Below are 21,010 nucleotides of genomic sequence, written 5' to 3' on the forward strand. Positions count from 1 at the left end.
TCATCTGTTTCACATCTGTTTAGACCTCTTACAAGCTATAAAACCGATTTAGGCTACCTCTTTTTCTGTACAAGTAAATCCATCTGCTTCTCATTTCAGTTAAGACTGTACCTGTGTTATCAGTTTAGACTTCATTATTTTACAGCAATAAATGTTAACATGTTTAACTTCAGTGAAGGGTTAATGCTGCAGTCTTTACGATCAAGTACTGCAGAAATTAGCTTCAGGTGATCTACAGCCAATCTTAATTAAGAACTGGGGGACATTACAAAGCAAACAGTTCATGCAGACATCTTCTGAAAGACAAACTTGCACATATACATACGCTTTTGTGTCTAGCCAATTGAGAGTCACCAGTCAACTAAACCTGAACATCTTCAATATGAATATTAGGAAAGAAACTCACTCAGACAAAGGATAATGTGCACACTCCATGAGTGACTTGGCCAGGAAAGTAACCAAGTACCCAAAGGCTGTGAGATGGCAATGTTAATCAACACGCTCTCATTTTACCCTAAGAATTTTAGTCTAAAATGCCAAACTTCTGAAATTCAAAGACATATCAAATACCATAAGGTATCATCTATTTCAGGAAATACCGGTAACCTTGTTTGTAACTGTTCTGAATGGACCTCTGCTGTTTTTATTACACTTAGGTTAGGAGGCCATGCATAGTTTCTCTTTCTTTAACTGCTCATCTCTGAACCTTTTCTACTATCTAAAGTTTTTGCTAGTCATAGGCTATTAGACTTGTAAAAAGTATGTTGAGTAGTGGAATAACACATTCTGCGTGGTTATCAGTTTTTGCCAATTCAGTCTATCTTCATCTGCCTTCTTGGTGCATAGGTCAGATAGCTAGTCATATTTTCTTAAAAAAAGGGAAAAAAAATCAGTTACACCAGTAAACATTTTGTCATTGTGTATTCCTACCAGTAAGTGAGTTTACAGCACTACAAAAGCTTGATGCTGGTAACCTATTCAATGTCCAGGTGTCACTGAGTTTGGTAGTGGATGGCATTTCAATTAACAGGATCTGGTCATATGATAAGCTGTTGAAACCTGTGCAGCTATGAGAAGAAAGGCACATTGTTGCTTACATCTCTGTACAAGTGAATTGACTTTAAGTATCATTGTAGCTTGGACTTCTGGTTGTGCTTTATTGTAATGGTCATCTCTTTTCTTCATGATGTTGTTTTTTTATATTGCACACAGATGCAAAACCACTTCTACGAGTGCTTAATTTCAAGATACATAGGGTTGGTTAGGGTGAAAGAAGCTCATGTGTGCTTCTCTATAGGCTCTGGAGTTGTTTTTTTTTTTTGCATTATGTGATTGCAATTATTAAAAAAAAAAAAAACTTTCAGAGATATCACACTGTCACTTCAAAACAATCCTGCTACCCCTTGTGCGGTGCGGTTTTTGCTAAGGTGTCAAGGCATGGCACATGCTAACTTGCCCCAGGAACCCACTGTGTCTCTAAGTATAGAAATGTTTTTGTTTTTTTTTTCTTTTTCTTTATTATAGCACATATATTCCCAAATTAAGGCATTTATGGTTATGTAATTTTGTGGTTTGCCTTGTGTGTCCAATAGATTTGGTTTGAATACAGTCTATTTATGTGGAGTTTGCAGGGTCTCCCCATGTGGCTTTTTCTCCAGGAGGTTTTTTTCTCACAGTTTCCAAAAACATGCAGTTTAGGTTACCTGGTGACTTTTAACTGGTCCTGTGAGTGTGAGTGTATGAGTGAATAAACCCTGCAATGGACTGGCACCCCTTTTGGAGTTGGCTACAGCAAACCCAAATTGAACTGTGCAGTTTTGAAGATATGCATTTTGCATATGCATACACATATGCATTTTAATTATAATTATTGTGCTACAAGAGATCTTGTTCACCTGACATTCCAAAATAAAAGAAGTACATGAGCCATTAACCATTAAAACTGCGACAATGCCACAAAATGTTAAGAAACCATCAACTTTCAGATCTGTACCACAAAACTAGCCCATCTGAAAATATGAACTACACTGCCAAAAAAAGTCTTGAGCTTTTCCTCTAAAAAATCATCTTTATCTTTCCATCACCAATAAAGCAAATTAACATTTAAGTGCAATAAAATGTTAACAAAACATAATGTGTTCCCCTGCAGCCCATGCTTTGAAATTTTAAAAAGACCTTAAAATGTGATCAGATTTACACAAATACACAAATTTTGTAAATATTATCAATCCATATAATGTACTATATAATAAAATGCTGAGGTCTGTGTGTGTGTGTATCAGGATCCTAAAAAAAAATTTGATTGGTCAATTTGGCTATGGTGACTCTGTCCAAAGAGGAAGTGTGAAACAATGACATAGTCTGATAAGCTGGCTTTATGGAAACACGCTTGAGAAGGGGACTGCCAGTCAAGAGAGGTTCAGACAAACGATACTGAGGAAAAGTGCTGAATGAACATGTACTGTAGGGCAAAAGATAAAAATCATTCTAAAATATATTCTATTGCCTGTCTTTGACAGGTAATGTGACTAGTAATTATACAATTATACAAAAGTGTAATGGTTTATATTTTTATAAATATTAGATTTTAATGTTATTATAAAAACAATATTTAATATATAAGGTATACCATGGAATTAATGAGAATATACTAAATATATATTTATAAATTATTGTAAAAATTATATTATTACTTGCTTATGCCTCCATCCCTGGAAGCTTTCTTAGAAATTGCTTATTTTAAGGTCCATTAGTATATTACTGGATCTGGTGGTGCTTTACATGGACCAGTTTGAGAATACATAGGATGAAGACTTCATCTGACACGCTCCCTCTGAGAATGAACAATATCCTGTCTAAGCGTTAGTTACACCACTTCTGATGCAACCTAGACTCCTCTCTTTCTGGTCACCATATCTAGGAGACAACTCAGAAAGTACTTGTCATTTGTGACATCAGCAAGCCCTTGACTACATTGTCTGGAGGGTATGCTATACTTCCAGCAGAAGACGATTGCATCGTCTCTGCAACCTCTTGATTTTCATTTCTTCCCTTTTATCTCTAAAGCACGGGTCCTCAATCACAGTCCTGGAGGGCTGCAGTGGCTGCAGGTTTTCATTCTAACCCGAGAGCAATTTTTGTCAGTAATTTAATTTCATGGCTTGTTAGAGTTTTAGCTCTGCTATGTCAGGTCATTCTCATATCCTCGATTTTCTTCCTCATTCTAAGGATATCATCCAAATGATTTGAAGGCTAAAATGGAGGAGTAATTCTCAATGCTTCACTTTTTTCTCTTCACTTTTCTTCCAAGTATTTAATTAAACCCAATAGTGCATGATAAATACACACGGGTATCAATGGTAACAAGCTAAATGGAGAAATGCTGGTCTCTTTTGCTGTTTGCATGTTGATGCTAATTAGGAGCAATTAAAAACCAAGAATACAGCGGATTAAGACTAAAATAAGCAATAAGGGTTCAAAATCTTAACGAGCAAGACAACTAAAGTAAAGCAGAAGTGTTACTTGAGCAATAAGGGCCTCTTATTAAGACGTTGGGTTGGAGCAAAAACCTGCAGCCACTGCGTCCCTCCAGGACCGTGATTGAGGACCCCTGCTCTAAAGCAATAAAACAGGATTTCCTGTCTCAGACCCTAGCACATTTGGAGTGTTGCCTGTCCCTCCATTTTTTGAGATATAAATATTTACTAGCTGTGTAACCCGGCTTTATCCAGGAAATTTCGTAAGACAATGGACCTCAGTTACAGTGTTGTCAGTTAAATGGGTGTACCAGAAGTATTGTGTAACTAGTTAAGTACTTTTAAATAATAATAATAGTATTAGGTCACTGGAGCTGCTTAATCTTGAACATGCTACTGTATAGGCAATTATCCATGAATAAAGCCTTCCTTCATTAGATCAATTCCTGCTTTACCTAGTGACTTGACTTTAGTTAATTTGCACAGTGAAACACAATTTTAGAGGAAAGTGTATTATTTTAATTGAAGGAGGTAATCAGTAGGAATAATGTGAAATTTGAGCATTTACTATTATCATTATTAGATGTTTAAGATTTTAATTTGTTTACACCATTCACTCAAAAACAATGTTTCTTTTCTTGTTTTCATGGTCTTGTCATCCCCATTTAAAGTCTGTAAATGCCAAAGTATATGTAAAGAATTTTGGAGAGTTGGGTGGGGGGGTACTATGTTCTCTCTAAGCTGCTTTTTTCTGGGTGCCACACAGCTGTAATTGTGCTGCTCACTCCAAGTCCCAGCATTTTGGAAGTTCCTGCGGGTAGCTGTGACTCCTGAAATTCCACGGGGTTCCCACTCCAGCACTCGTCATTCATGTAGGGTCTGCTTTGCACCACTAAACAGAAAATACCAGCTCATATGTTATTCATATCCACTCACAGTTACAAAAATTAGAAGGAGCATTAGTGGGGTGTGGAATCTGAGCTACAAAATAAGCAGGAGTGCGTGTAAATTTAAATGATTTCAAAGATCAGGAGTGAAGGTCCCCTTTCAAACTTTGTAGATGGGAATGAATATTACAATGGTGTAGCTTGTATGGAACCCATTAGGTTTAAACTAACACTTTTCCTCCTTGCTTGTCTTGGAATCGAAGACACCACTTTAGATTCTACTTCTCTCTCCCTTTTTCTTCTAACAAAGCAACACCTATGCTCAAAACCACAGCACCTGGTGACAGAACTCGAGGTCTATAGTACGCTTGCTAACCACTGAGCTTTACATTTTCCTTGAGCTTTGCTAAACTATGCACTTCCACTTCACACTTGACTGTATAAGTGGCATGCCAAAAGTGATCATGGGATTTTCTTGTCCAAAACACCTCCCCTTTCTTCAGTCATCCATCCACCCTATTGGTTAGCGGTGCTGTTTGCATGCCCGGTCAATCACTTCTGTTCCATCCTCAATTTGCATAAAGTCTATTCTCAGTGCAGCACTAAGCATGTCTGTTAGCATAATATTAATAAACATTCACAAAAAAATTCTAGCCAAATAAAAAACAAGGATCTGCTTCTTCTTGTTCTTTCGGCTGCTCTCATTAGGGGTTGCCATCATCTTTACCCATATCTTCCTGTCCTCTGCATCTTGGATCTGCTAATTTTCTTTTTTCTATAACATCTTCAAATTCCAATCAAATCAATCAAAGCATTTTTGAGATTTTGGGGTAGTGTTTTTTTATTTGGGGCTAGGGGTTATCCCTAAATACTGATATACTGAAATGTTTTTTCTTAACTGATATCTGCTGACCTAGTTATACCATCCTGCCAAATGTCATCTATTTAACTAAACTGGAAAGAGTGATTCAGTCAGCCAACTTTACATTATATGTACTGTAAATTGATATACAGTGTCTGAATTTGACATACTTAAGTGCCAGTATTCTGTGGTTGAGACTTATTGATCTATTCAAAGATTGGTAGGGGTGTTCCCAGCCAGCTCCAAGCACTGTATATATATTAATATACATATATAGTGTGCCTATATACGCTATATATTCGCTTCGGTCCTCCCTGCGTGGAGTTTGCATGTTCTCCCCCCAGTGTCTGTGTGGGTTTCCTCCGGGTGCTTCAGTTTCTTTCCACTGTCCAAACACATGTAGGTTAGCTGCATTGGCGATCCTAAATTGTCCCTAGTGTGTGCTTGGTGTGTGGGTGCCCTGCAGTGGGCTGTCTCCCGACCCAGGGATTTGTTCCTGCCTTGTGCCCTGTGTTGGCTGGGACTGGCTCCAGCAGATCCCTGTGACCCTGTGTTAGGATATAGCGGGTTGGATAATGACTTACTGACTGACTAACTACATATATATACCTATATCTATATATAAAATCCATCTGTCTGTATGTATGTCTCTCTGCTTTTCATAAGAGAACTACTTAATGGATTTAGATCAGGTTTTTTCCTATAATTTGCTTGAACATTCTGGCTGATTTTGAAACTTCTCTCATTGTGCTAAGGATCATAGTTTGCTTGCAGGAGCGATTTATTCATGCTAATCTGAGACAGAGGCTGTGGGCCGAGGGGAAGGGGAAGTGTGACGTCAGGAGTGGGGAGCCAGTTGGGGCCCTCCTCACTTACGTGCTGCCAGCCTCCGTTCAGATCGCTCTACTTCTGGCTACATTTTGGAGCGGACCTTGCCTCTGCTTAGCTAGCAATACCTGTTTGTTTATTAATTTTGTTTAAGTTTGTCCAGTTTAAAAATCAATTAAAAAATTTTTAAAAATGTAATAATTTGTATTGAGAAGAATTTATATTGGTGGCTTTATTATCCAAAGGCCTCCTGATATACAATCTTTTTGGTTCTGCTATCAGGGCGAGAATGTAGCTATGATCTCTTTGCCAAAAAGGTAAAATGTTGGTAAGGTACCTCTGGCCAAGTGGAAGATAGGTACGCTCCCACGTCAAAAGTTACCACTGTATCTGATCGTGTTCAGCTCTGATGGGAGAGCTTCCCCCGCATGGGGAGAAGAGCACATGGCCTTGATATCTCTGCCAATGAGCAGGTACCCTCTAAAACATGTAGCTGTGATCTCTCTCAAAAATGTTAAAAATTACTCTTTAACAATCTCTAGATGATCATTTCTGCTGAACAAACAGGTATCACTAGCTAAGCGAAAAGTATGCTCCAACATGTGGCAAGAATATTAATACTTAGCGCAATGAGAGAAGTTGCAAAATCAATCGGAACATTCAAGCAAATTATAGAAAAAAGCCCAATCTAAATTTGTTAAGCAGTTCTGTCGTGAGCAGACATGACATACAGACAGACAAAACAGACGTTGGGTTTGTATATATATATTTTTCACTCTATATCATGTAATTGCTGTATGGTAATGATTAACTTTATATTATATTTATATTTATTTATATTTATTCATGCTGATTGGCCTGTGCTCCAAGCTGTTTTCTGCATTGTAGTATATTCTGAAAGCGTTCTAAATCATGCAAATCTTCCAAAACATACTGGCATTGCAAATTAATGGATGAACATAATTCTTCTATTTAATCTAAATCAGACTCATTTTGGTCACAGTCTCTCCCAGCGACAATAAAAATGAACCACCATTGGGCAGAGTGTCTGTCAGGTTTCATTCACATACTTTTACAGAGAACCAAGATATTATAACATAGCGTTACCAAACCTGCTTAGTCCAGTTCAGGATTGCATGGGGCAAAAATACTTCACAGCTTCATCATGCATAAGGAAGGAGCCAGCCCTTGACCAGACTCAATCATACACACACCTGCCCTCAGAGGTTTCTAATTTACACTTACCAGTTATCCTAACATGGACAACTTTACCAAATATTCATGTCTATGGGCTGTGGTTAGAAAAAGTGGAGTACCATGAGATATAAAACACAAACACAATGAGAGAGCAGACAAGCCCAACAAAGTTAGGGACAAGGCAGGGGTTGTAAACCCAACATAATGAGTATGTATGGCAGCAGTACTAGACAAGTAACATTCAACCAAAAGCCACTGCAATGTGTGCTGTATTTTCATTTGATAACTTATTGCAAGATGTGTATTCCTCACTGACAAACGAGCCTAAAACTTTTCAGCAGATAAAGAACATTGCATGCTCAGACATTGCTTTTATCAAAAAAGCCTAAATACAACAATGTGACACCATTAGAGTTATTTTTTGCAATGTTTCTGATACACTAGGGGTGTTCATGTCTGACAGATCTCTTGGTGGACATTCTAGATGGCTTTGTGCTGTGTGAGGCCGTGGGGTCTGCCATATGGGTGGCAGCTGAGCGAGCTCCTTCTTGCTTAGCTGACTGACAGACAGCTCCAGGTGCACCCCCCTCTTGTTCCTTCTGCCAGCCCTTCAATTTATTCTTAGACATTCCCAAGAAAAGCAGCTGAACCTAGGGAGGCTGTCCTTCAAGATGTTTCCACCTAAATAAGGCAAAAGCCACTTGACAGAGAGCTGGCCTTCTCTTTCAAACAGCTGCAGCTGGGTCCAGGAGTATTTATAAATACTTTCTGCAAAGGAAAGTGATGTGGATCTTTTAATGTGCATTCTTACACCAGCATTACATTGTAGTGAGATCGTCATAATTCTAAATTGATTACCATTTTACTGAATATTGCTCACAGTAAGTATTATGGCTGGAAATGGGCAATAAGTATAATAGTAAGAGAAACAGAAGGCAGCATGAGACTAAAAACACTATCTTCTCTGTGTTTCAAGTGGTAATTCATAAGGGATAAGCATAGTTTAGGGTTTAGTGAAGCTGGAAACATAACATATCTAAAACCTTAGGACAACCTTCCTGCTACACTGCTTCCCAATCAGGGCTCCTTTCTGAGCAATCTGATAATAAGAACTGAACATTTCTCTCAGCTCATCTAGAACAGTCAGTTGGGCATTTTGCTAACTCTGCAGCATGTGATGTGGGCTCAGTATTCATAACAAATACATTTACTTGGCCGTGCCTCATTTATTTAGTTGCATTTTACCCACAAACGGATCACAAATGAAGTGAATAAAATATAGCGCAGAGTGCCAACTTACTGAATGAATATGCCAGGGCACCTCACTATGGAGGCAATGGTCATGTCTTTTCCTATTCTTTTCCAGGATCTCTTTCACAGTCACATTTCCTTCTTTTTTCCTGCTGCTAATCTGACCATTCCTCTTCTCATCCAGTGACATCCTGTCTGCTGCTCAACAAAGCACAAAATCACAGACTCATAGCAGATGCCATACCTTTTGTATCTCATATTGAAGCCATTTCTGTTAAAAAGAGTCAATGAAATCTACCCTTTATTTCCAGAAACTACAATATCTCACTTCCTGTGCCATTAGACTTCTCTTTCTTTATGTTAAGAGATTAGTTTTATTTTATAAAATATGGCATGCAGCATCAATGCAGTAACCTGTCATCCAGGCTGTGCTAAAGGAAAAAATAATTCAATATAGACAAAAAGGAGGACCTGACTGCATAACACATGAGTTAATGTTTATAAATATAGGCAATAACTGGAAAAGAAGGAAACAACCATAATTTACCAATGGGTTATTAAATACTATATGCTGAGTGTCAGGCTAACAAGCAGCTCCTGACACTAGGACAATTTTCTAAGGAAATATGTATCTTCTAAGTACAACTAGAATGATCCTTGCTCCACTCTTTTAGAACAAAGAATGCAGACCTAAGTGAAGACAGGACTGCTGAATGCCTGTCACTGCATATGGGACTTGCTGTGGTCACCAGTGATAATTGGGATTAGGAGAAAACTGTTTTATATGGCAGTCTCAGTATTGTCGTGTTGTGCCCTGGTTTGAGCTAAATACTTACCATGGTACTGGGCAAAGAAGCCACAAGTGATCAAAAAAAGGAGTTTGGTAAGGGTGGTGAGTATCAAATCTCAAATATCAGTTTCACTTCAGTGATGTGCCACCTTGTAACAACAGCCCAAGAGGCCAGTTTCTAAAGTCATCAGTTACCATGAGGATTAGCAGAAGTAGGATGACTGGTGTTGCATTTCAACTGCTTTAACAAAACACTAACCTGCTAGGATTTTCTATCTTGTCTAAAATGCAAGATTAAGTGACTAGTCCATCCATGTCCAAGAGGGAGTGGATAAATAAATAAATAAATACAATCTAGTTCAACAAGGGGTCTGACTTTACTTTATATTGTGCCAATTCTATGGATAATATCCATATAGCCATTCATTATCAATAATGTCTTAATCCAGTTCAGGGTCACTAGGATCACACTATATCTTGGCAGCAAAAGGCTCAATGCAGGAACCAGAACTGAATTAATGTGGTGCAACTCCATCACAGTGCACTACACACACATACACACACACACACCCACATGCACCCACCTTCATTCATACAGGGTCAATTTTAGAGTCACCAGTTAAACTAACACATGCTTCTTAGAAATGTGGGAAGAAGACCAGAGTACCTGGAGAACACCCACAGGAAGAACTTGCTAACATTATGCAGGCAGTAGTTAGCTGAAAAAAGCCCTATGTGTGGCCTGCCTGATGGAGTGCATTTTATTGTACATCCATGTCATTGTGAAAGAAGATGTAAATCAGCTGTTGAAATTTTTAGCTTGCCAAACAACGTCTTATTTAAAACTGACCACAGTTGTTATTTTAGGCAGAGTATGTGATGTTACAGTAGTTGATCTGAAAGAGCAAGATGGGTGTATTCAAAATGCAATGGAAGACAAAGAGTAACAAAGGCAGTGTGTGTCTACATTCATTATGTTTTACTGAATTCATTTTATAAAACCTACAAGCCTTAAACCGTGACATTAGATAATAAATGGATAGATGGATTTTAAGTATCTATTTTTTAGGGTAACCTGTCAGCACATTGGCTAGCACTACTGCCTTACAGTTCCAGGGGAAATTCTTTTCATGGTCACTGTTTGTATGGATTTTGCATAGTCTTCCTGTGTCAATGTTTTTTCCCCCTCCAGGTGCTTCAGTTTTCTCTCATATACTAAAGACATGCTTTATAAATTAGTACTACTAAAGTGGTCTGGAATGAGAGCATATAGGTCCAATCCTGGATTAATTCCTGCAACCTGCTCCTCCCTTAACCTTTTATGAATCTGCACTGGAAAAAGTAAGTATGTAAAATGGACAGATCTATCTAAAAGGGAAGTTTGGTGACATGGTGGCAATTAGTGTGGAACCTGAGTTAGATGACTAACTCTGCTTGTCTTTGTGATGTTTGCATATCCTCCTCAAACCGTTTATGAGGTTTTTCCTGATAAGTCAGTTTCTTCCCATTAAAAGATGTATGACTTATAATTATGGGTAAATCCCAGTACCAAGAGCAAAGAAAGAATCAGCTCTAGATAAGGTGTCAAACCATCACACGGAAAGCTCACATATTTGGGGCCAATTTAGAATCTCAAATACATTGGATGTCTACAGTATGGGGTGAAAAAGTCACACAGACACAGAGAGAAACTGCAAATGCCAAATATACAGTTAAAGGGCCAGTTATCTGTAGCAGTGAAATGGCAGTGCTTTCCTCAACAGGTACAGTTGCTAGACCTCTCTCTCTATATATACAGTATATATATACTGTAGGTGGTTACATTGAACCTGAAGATTCCTATAGCATTCAGTGTAAATTTGAGATAGAAAAAAAAAAAAAACAACTAAGGAAGGTGGTTTAGCCACTATCAAATAAAATTCAAAAAGTGCACACTGCTATCATGACTCTTTAACTGCGATCCTTGACTGAGTGTGGGTGTGTTCATCGGCGAACTAGCATCCAATTGAGGTCTGTTGCCACATTGTGTCTGATGCAGCTGAGATAGATTCCAGTTCCACTCACCCCAGAATGAAGTGACTGTTTAAAAAATGGATGGATAGCTGAATGAAAGAGATAAAGACTCTCCTAAAGTAAAGAGCAGTAGTTATTCATTTTGGTCTGTTGTCCTGGACAATCTGAGTCAGCACTAATCAAATATCACCAAATTAATGCTGTGAGCATATTATATTAACACACAATATGCGGAGAGCTGCATTAGTAGGCCAGGCCAGTAATCTAATATGTTGCACAGCACTGACGGAGAGGGAGGGACACTTGTAAGTGGAGCTGGTGAAGAAACAATTTAGTGACAAAACTGAAACCAAATTTAGTGAAGAACCCAGTAAGAACACCAGGGGGCAGCCAATTTCCCTAACATCACTGATCTTGCAATTTTGCTTCACATTTTTTTATTATTATTATTATGCTTCAAATCTTTCATCATGCTTTGTCTAAACTCACTCAGTCTGATTACAGAGTAGCAGAGGCCAAAGCCTGTTTTAGCAGCAGTAGGTGCAAGCCAGGATCACATCATTAAAATGTTTTTATATGTAGGCATCACTGATCAGTTATGATTGCTATTAATCTGCTAATTTGTCTCTAGTACTTTAAAGAATGCACACTCAACCAAAATGTTTCTCCTTTGTATAAGCAGGTCGTAAGGATACTCAACAACCACTCTTTTATAAACTGTACTTTCAACGCACAATGTTATATTCATTGTGTTTCTTGTTAGTTGGTATTATACTGCTGTCACTGACCTGCGGCATTATATCCATCCATTTTCCAACTCGTTGAATCTGAACACAGGGTCACGGGGGTCTGCTGGAGCCAATCCCAGCCAACACAGGGCACAAGGCAGGAACCAATCCTGGGCAGTGTGCCAACCCACCGCAGGACACACACAAACACACCAAGCACACACTAGGGCCAATTTAGAATCACCAATCCACCTAAGCTGCATGTTTTTGGACTGTGGGAGGAAACCGGAGCGCCAGAGCCACGCAGACACGGGGAGAACATGCAAACTCCACACAGGGAGGACGCGGGAAGTGAACCCAGGTCTCCTAACTGCGAGGCAGCAGCGCTACCATTGCGCCACTGTGCCGCCGCAGCATTATATGCCAGTATGAATTTCATTGTCATGTGTATACATGACAATAAAATTGAGCTTGAACTTCAACAGTTTGTCTGTTTAAAAGTGAAACTTGCACCCTGCCAAAGTATCTCAGTTTTTCCTGTCTCCAAACATGGAATCTTGTGATAATTCACTTAATCTTGACTACAGATTCTTGGCGAGAGATAAAATATCACTATCTCACTTTCAAAACAATTCAGTACTCCCTGCCTACCCTGGTGCAGAAATAAATGTATCACTTTTTTATTTTTTTTTGGCAGAATGCTTTTTAAAAAACATCTTGTCTTGCTACCTTTGTCCTAAATAAAAACAGAAAATACAGGAGAGACTGACATTTTCTTATTTTTATTAACACATTATGCCACATTAAGAAATTACAGTATAAGTCATCAATATGATCAATAACAAAACACTTTGGAGAATAACTGAATGAGTTGTATGAAAACAAGAGTAAGGAAAACATCAGGTAAGCTTATTTGTGCTTGTGGGGTTATACTGTACACTTACATGCATTCTTGTTTTTATTGTGCCAGAGAGTGGAGATAATGTAAGTAAGAATTTCACATAACATTACTACTATGTGATAATACTATTACAACTCCTGCAACAATACTTTGCAAAGGGATTCCTTTGCAGAGGATTAGTAGTTTGCAATGGATCTACTGCCATATTCAATGACCACATCATCCTAAACTCTTCTCTAAGGGCACTGTGTCATAAAACCAAAATAGAGCAAAGATGAAGGTTTGCAATGTTGCCTGTTGCATAGTAAAGGCTGCAAAAAGCCCTGCTTCCATCCAGAGTCCCTAGACTATGTCCTGATGGCAAAAAGGAACCTTTTATATGTTGGTTCAGGTGAGATTGACAGAATGTAGAGAAGTGAGCAGAATCAAGTCAGAGTCCATGTTCTCCACTGGGGTCAACATTTTGCCCGGTTGTGGAAAAAACTGACAAACTTACAACTTGTCTGTTCTCACCTATAAGCCCTTTCTGTGCTTTATTCACATTTGCTTCTACCTACAATTCCTATTCTTAAACATATATGCTATCAAATCACTTTCAAAATTATGCTAACTTAAAAAGCTGTACATTTATACCGTGACAGAATACATTTCGTAACCAGTTTCCTTGTACAACATGAGATCTAATTGATTCATTCTCCTTACTACTCCAAAGCCTCAACATAAAAGTTGCTTTGTTATATTATGATTACAAATATGCGTAAGAACTTTTAGTCTGTACACTGTTGAGCTATACAAAAAGGACTGAAATGATTTGAACACTCATTCACATTTGTGGCTTTGATGTTTTCTTGGAAGAAATAAGTGGATAGGACTGGCGAGCTTTGTTGGGCTGAATGGCCTGTTCTCGTCTGGAGTGTTCTAATGTTCTCTGTTTTTGTGGACCTCCATTAAATGCAGCTTTCAAATGTATTTATTTCTCTCCCTTGCATTGTAGATCTGCTTTTGTTGCTAAATATTTTTAAAAGAATACTCCACCCAAAAATGATACTTTTTTAAATGTTACTTAACCCATGTAGTTTGTAGTGGTAACCGAGAAAGAGTTACTTCCTGAAAACTCCACATTGATTGTAAACAGGAAAAATGAAATTCTCACAATGCTGTGCATTCAATTCAAATGCACAGCACTGTGAGAATGACAATGTTGCTTTGTTGGTGTTTACAGAAAGTAACTGTTAATAATAGTTTAGCAAAAAATACACACATTTTGCATACTTTGACCATATGAATTGCCAAATGGACATGTGGATTATGCAGCATTAGTTCTGTAAGATGTATTTTTTTCACAGACATTTTTCACAAGGATTGCCACTCCCTACCATTGGTCAGCTATCAATCCCATTTATGAGAATCTCTCTTATGTACTTTCTCCACAAACATATAAATTTTTTCTCAGCCACCACTACAAACTATATCAGGTAATTAACATTTTAAAAATATATGATTTTGGGAGTAGAGCATTCCTTTATGTATCGACTCTATCGCTTAGTCTATCAATTTTGAAGTACTGACTCAAAGCTGTATGCAAACATTTGGGTGCTCCTTGTCAAACTGAGAAGCATCGAACTGCAGAGTCTATCTGCATCAACAGTTCTACACCAGAGGTTTCATGGCAGAAGGGATGTCACTGTATGTTTCTACTACATGTTAATAACACCAACCCCTAACCTTAACTTTTGCTGTGAAACTGCTGGTGTAGACCTGCAGTTATGTATGGTGCTAGAGGTATGCAGTTGGATATTACTGGTCAAATTGCATGTTTCATCAAAAAGAGGTGAAAAAATGTATAAAAGCAACAGCATGAAGACTCTTGGAAGGTTACAAGAAACACTGTCATTTTGATCAAAGGAGGTTTTATTAAACATTGCCTAAACTTTTGAACATCACACATTTACTATTTTTCTTCCAAACTATTAAACTATATGAAGTACAATTCATATAACATAACATTATAAACTCACTTTTTGCAATTCATGGTCACAAGCTAGAGCCCACACTGGCAGCACTGAGCACAAGGCAGAAAATAGTCCTAGACAGGACAGTAGTCCACCACAGAACCCATTTACAAGGAGTAATTTGGCTTTACAGAATAACGCAATCTGCATGTCTTTGGTGTTATCACCGGAAAATCCACACAAACACACAGGGAGAATGAGAAAGTGAAAACTCCACATTGACCACATACAGGTGCAAGATTTGATCCCAAGATGCTGTATCAATAAAGTAGCAGCACTAAGCTCAGCACTACCACTCATGCATAAAAACTGAAAATGAAAATGTACAGAAACACGTCATATTTAAGTTTACTTAATATAACATGCAGTTTGATCAAGAGTTTCCAGACCTCCGTGCAAGATACAACTATACTGTCAGTTAACAGGTTTGTGCATTCAGTTAAGTATTTCAAAGTCTGATTAATGCCATGAAACTTGCAGTCTCTTTCAGCTGTCTCAAGATATACTTAAATGTGTACATTTTTATTCTATTACTGTGCATAAAGTAAAGTATATTCCACTTTTTAAAATAAACATCAACTGACTGGTTTATAAGTGTTTAATAAACTGTTGAGGGATATTACTATATCTATGAAGCCAGAATTCAAATAGAATAAAAAGAAAGAGTCATGTCTTGTGGGAAGTATTCTTGTTTTTACACATCAGGATAGCTAGGAAGTAACTTTTTTTATTTAAACACCATTTAGATTTATTAACCTGTCCATAAGTAAAAAGAAAGGCTTTCTAACTGTTATATTCATCCCATTGGATCATTTCTAAGCTAGTGGATAACTAGGTCAACTTTACTCAAAAAGCTTTTGTTTGCCATGTTAAGTAATGGGCTCATATTAAATGGGCGCAGTTTCAACAATGTGTGGCAATTGTGGCTTGAGAAAAAAATAAGATAATCTGTAAATGATAACGTGGGAATCCCAGAATGGACTGCTGCTTTTCTTACTGTACATTGAATTTTCACTTAGTGTAATGATTTTAGTTACCACAGGCAATATACTTTAAAAAGGTTTTAGACTTTTGATTTGTATTTTGCATGGACCCTACCATTTCTGAAATTTATAATCCTATGTAGCTGTGTAAGGAATGAAGGTTGGGAGCATGTGCTGATAGCACATTGCCACAAAGGACTGAAGGGAGAAAAACAAATGCTGTAAATGATACAAAGAACTTTTACTCCTGCATGAGTCAACCAGTAATCACGAAAAACCAAGTGTGGCAGCTTCCTTGCAAAATCCCCCTACCCCCATTTTCAGTTCTTATTTCTCTGGCTGCTGCTTCTCTTCTCAATTAAGCTTCTATCTGCAGTCTTAAAAATATTTGTTCACTGGACCATCACATTGAAATGTCCCTCCTGAACAGCATATAATGGGAATGAGTTCAGGAGTCAATCCTAAAGTAATGAGGTGATTACAAGCTGCTCCCTCCTGAGGCCAATACTATGCTCGTAATTGTCAGTCATAATTAAAAGTGGCACAGCAGGCTTTGCCCTGTAGTACTAAAACTCTTATGACAATTATATATCACTAAAATCTTCTGCTACATTCTTGTGCTATCAGGATGAGAGAAATATAAGTCTCCCAGTGGAAAAATCTACATTAATGTCCTTTGAAGTGAGTGCTTCCATTCAAACAATTTAGCAAAATCAAGGCTACTTGAATACTTGAATATTTGTGACATATTACTGACATATCACCATCATATCAAAAATATGACATAAAATAAAAGTAAAAAAAAATTGGCCAGCCAGATCAGAATTGTATTTGGAGTGATGCAGTACACTTTTAATGCATTTAGTTTGCATTTTACTTTCATTAAAAATGGATTAAAATTATTCAGTTGCGTGGACCAAGAAGCAAATCAACAGCTACTTCAAAGTACTCCCAAAATTCTTACTGAAAATGTATGTCAACACAATGAAGTGGAAAGTTGAAACATCACGAGTGCGAACTCCAAAAAACTCCCAAAGCATGTGAACACAGCATATCACCTGGACAGGCAACCAACTTTTCTCTTTTAGGCAGGGATATATGCATTGACATGTATTATCTAGCAGCACAGTTAAAAAGCTTGCTTTTTTGATAACCCAGCCTTTAATAGTCATTTGGTACTAATAGGAAGACCACTGCTATAACTATTCAGATTCTTTTGTTTAATTCTTAGGATTCAATCCGCCTTCCTGGATTTGTTACCTTTAAATCTTACTTAAAGGTAGGCATTTCAATTGAAGTATAATTACTAATTTTTTGAGGAGTATATTCTAATGCAACTTAAAACAGTTATGTGTTTGTTAGTTATGCAATTGAATGTATATGAAAGTATTATTTATATATTATATCCACAAAATATAATTTCCCACCTTTCCTGATACAATATTTCCAGTTCCTCCTGGGAATTCCCCAGGTGCTCTCTGGTAAATGTAATTCCTCTGGTTTTCCCTGTAGTATCCTCTCACATTAGCTGTATCATTTTCTCCTCCTGCGGAGAAGCCCAAACAACCTGAACTTGAACCTCAAGAAATAGAGAAGAAGCAATCTTTAAAAATGGTTCCTCTCAAGATCATCAAGCTAGTCAGAGTAACCTCATTTGTAGCGCTTGTACCTGTAATATCATCAAGCATGTGATCACTACACTACAAATGCTTGTGATCATAGGGGACATACAGGTGTATAGAAAGGTACATCAAGAACTTTATCCAAAGACTTTGCTTCTGCTTCATCATAAAACCATCAGTGAGGTGCATACTGCACACATCTGTCCTCCCTTCCTTGTGAACAATTCACCAAAGTATTCATATTCTATGTGGTGAGGTCACCTGACTAGCCTTGTGGGTCCAGACATGATTCTCAAATAAAGAACAACTTGCTAAAAAGTGAATAGTGGTAAAATCCTGCACTCCAAATGCTATACCCACGGGGCTTCTTCCTAAATTACCTGCCCCAAGTTTCACTAGTCTGTGTGTGTTTTAAACTGCTGCTGGGGTTTCAGGGAGAGACAAAAGATACTGAACTAAACACTTTATGCCAATAATAGAAAGGTAAAATTCTTGTTATCAATTCAGAAGCTCGGTAGCACAAGGGAACTGAAGGTTAACTATTAATTCACAAGTTCGAACGAGCACTGCAACGGGTGGACAGACAGACACATACATGTAGACCACAGCACCTACTGGGCTCCACACATGTAAAAAGTGCCTCTGTATGCTATAATATCTTTCTGGCATTTTAACTATTACATATATCATTATATGACATAAGAACGGCAAACAGAGTTTAGACAAGCATTATAATCTACAGTATGGATATACAATGTGTTAAAACCTTGCGGATATTTTGTCATTCCATGACAGCAATGTTAAATTTTTTTAGTTGTCCGATTGGATCTGCAGCCAGAAAGTGGATGTTGTTCAGCCTTATCTGTGCATCTGCTAAGGCAGATTTGTTGATTCGGGTGTTTTGAATACTCTTCATTATCAGGTCTCTTAATGGCAATCCTTTTGATGGAATGTTATACGCAGTTTACTTTAATTGCATACTTTGCAGTTCAAAGTTTAATGAAATATAGATACCATTTCTTTCAAGATTACATCAGCTCCTACACCATCATCATAATGCTGAACAACAGGGAGCATACATAGTACCTGTGATGGCATGTCGTTCACATTCACCATTCATTCGTTGATGCCGTTGAATGCCAATGTATATTCTGATGCTACAGAAAGATTTTTTTCCTCGCAACCGGTTATGTTTATTTTTAAAATGTGCTATCTGCACACACAACGCACATTTATATATATGACAGGGTTTTTGTAGGAGACTTTATGACTGTAGATGTTTCATCATATATACTGTAGAAGTTTGCCGTCTGTCGGACCAGGTTTACGAGAGCACGCCTGCTCTTTGCAGTTAAAAATCACCTCCCCTACTTTGAGTGCCGCCTTCATTAGGCATTGAATTGGTTTAAAAATGTGACACTTGGTGCACCCACCTGGATTTAAGCAAAATTCACTCATAGTTGTCTTTAGGCATACAGTGCCCTCCATAATGTTTGGGAAGAAGACACATTGTTCCTTAATTTACCCCTCTATTCCACAGTTTAAATTATAAATCAAACAATTCAGATGTGACTAAAGTGCAGACTTTCATTTAACAGTATTTGCATACACATCAGTCACACCATGTAGAAATGACAATATATTTTATGCACTGACCCCCCATTTCAGGGCACCATAATGTTTGGGACATAGCAATGGTAGGTACATTAAAGCAGCCATATTTAGTACTTTGTTCCCAATGTAGCCAACTATAACTCCTACTTGTTTCTGGGGCTTGTCTCCTAAAGTTTTCTCTTAAGCATGTCCTTAGCATTCCATACTAAACGCTAGCAAACAAGAACTGTTGTCAACTGTATCATTTTAAAAAGATCTGGAAGGCATGATGAACAGGATTTAAATCGGGTGATTGGCTTGGCTATTCATGAATGTTCCATTATTAGCTTTGAAAAACTCCTGTTTTGCCTTATCAGTATGTTTGGGATCATTATCTTGTTGTAGGATGAAGTGCTGTCCAATGTGCTTAGAAGCATGTATAGGAACTTGAGTAGATAAAATGTTTCTATATAACTTGGAATTCATTGTGCAACTGCCATCAGCAGTTTAAGTATTAATGATGCTAAGTGTTCCAGTGCATGCCTATGGCAGCCATACATGACCGAAGTCATAACACTACCACTGCCATGTTTAACAGAAGAGGTGGTATGCTTTGGATCTTGGGTAGTTCCTTCTTGTCTCCACACTTTACTCTTGCCATCATGTTGATACAGATTCGTCTTTGTTTTTGTTATGTTAGGGATTTTTCTTATACCGCAACACCAGTTTAAATTGCCTAAAAGATATTTGGAAATGGCACAGCAGGAAACTGTTCATGAGGGGACCTTTTTCACTGCTACACTGCTAATCACAGAGGTGTTGCACGGGGGCTCTTTTTCACTGCTACACCACTAAAATAGGTATGAAATGGAGTACTGTACATTCGGTAGTGTAGGTATTGCACAGTGAAAATGGACAGAGAACATTCCGAAACTGAAGCTGTAGCTGACATGATGACACAGAAGAACTTTTGCCTAAAAAAAGGAGTCACGTCTGTTGCCTGGAGATGCTTTGGTTTTAAAAGGTCGGATGTGGACCATTATGTTCAAATGTGTAAATACTGTTTCTATACTACTGGATAATACTGCAAGCCAAGTTGTACTTGTTTTATTTTTTTTCAATACAGTGTAATGTACCTGGGTACTGTGTAATAGTTTGACGACATGTTGACTTTATTCTCGACATTTCCACTTTAATCTCGACACTTATGACGGGAATAAAGTCGACATGTTGACTTTATTCTCGACATTTCGACTTTATTCTTGCCGTTTATGTCAAGATTAAAGTCGACATGTTGACTTTATTCTCGTAATTTGTCATTAAAGTAAAACATTAACAATATTTAATTTAAACCTGTGCAATACCCATTCATACATCCATTTTCTGGAGCCTCGTCACACCTACCATAAAGTTCCCTACATTGAACATACACCTGGGGACCCCTTACTGCGAGGGAGCAGCACTACCACCTCACCACCGTGCATATTTAATACCTGCTTTAATGCATTTCGTCCTGAAAATGATATCAAGTATATATCTTAGCATGCTAAATATTCAGAGAGCAGGAATATCATGAAGTGAATGGATTCTGTGCGGTGATCGCTGCCTGCGCCTCCTATTAGTGTGGAGGAAGTCAGTTTAAGAAGCATAGTGATTAACAACTGAGTCGGGGAACACTTAACACAAAGCATTTAATGTGCTGCATTAACTTAAGACGGGGTTTGAGAAAATCTAGTAAATTAAACATTGATTTTAGGATGAAGTTTAGTTTACAACATTCTACTTTAATTATAAAATAAACTATTAAAATAAAGTGGAAATGTTGACTTTAATCTCGACATAAACGGCGAGAATAAAGTGGAAAAGT

Source organism: Polypterus senegalus, chromosome 14 (genome assembly GCF_016835505.1).
Source record: "Polypterus senegalus isolate Bchr_013 chromosome 14, ASM1683550v1, whole genome shotgun sequence".
Taxonomy (NCBI): domain Eukaryota; kingdom Metazoa; phylum Chordata; class Cladistia; order Polypteriformes; family Polypteridae; genus Polypterus; species Polypterus senegalus.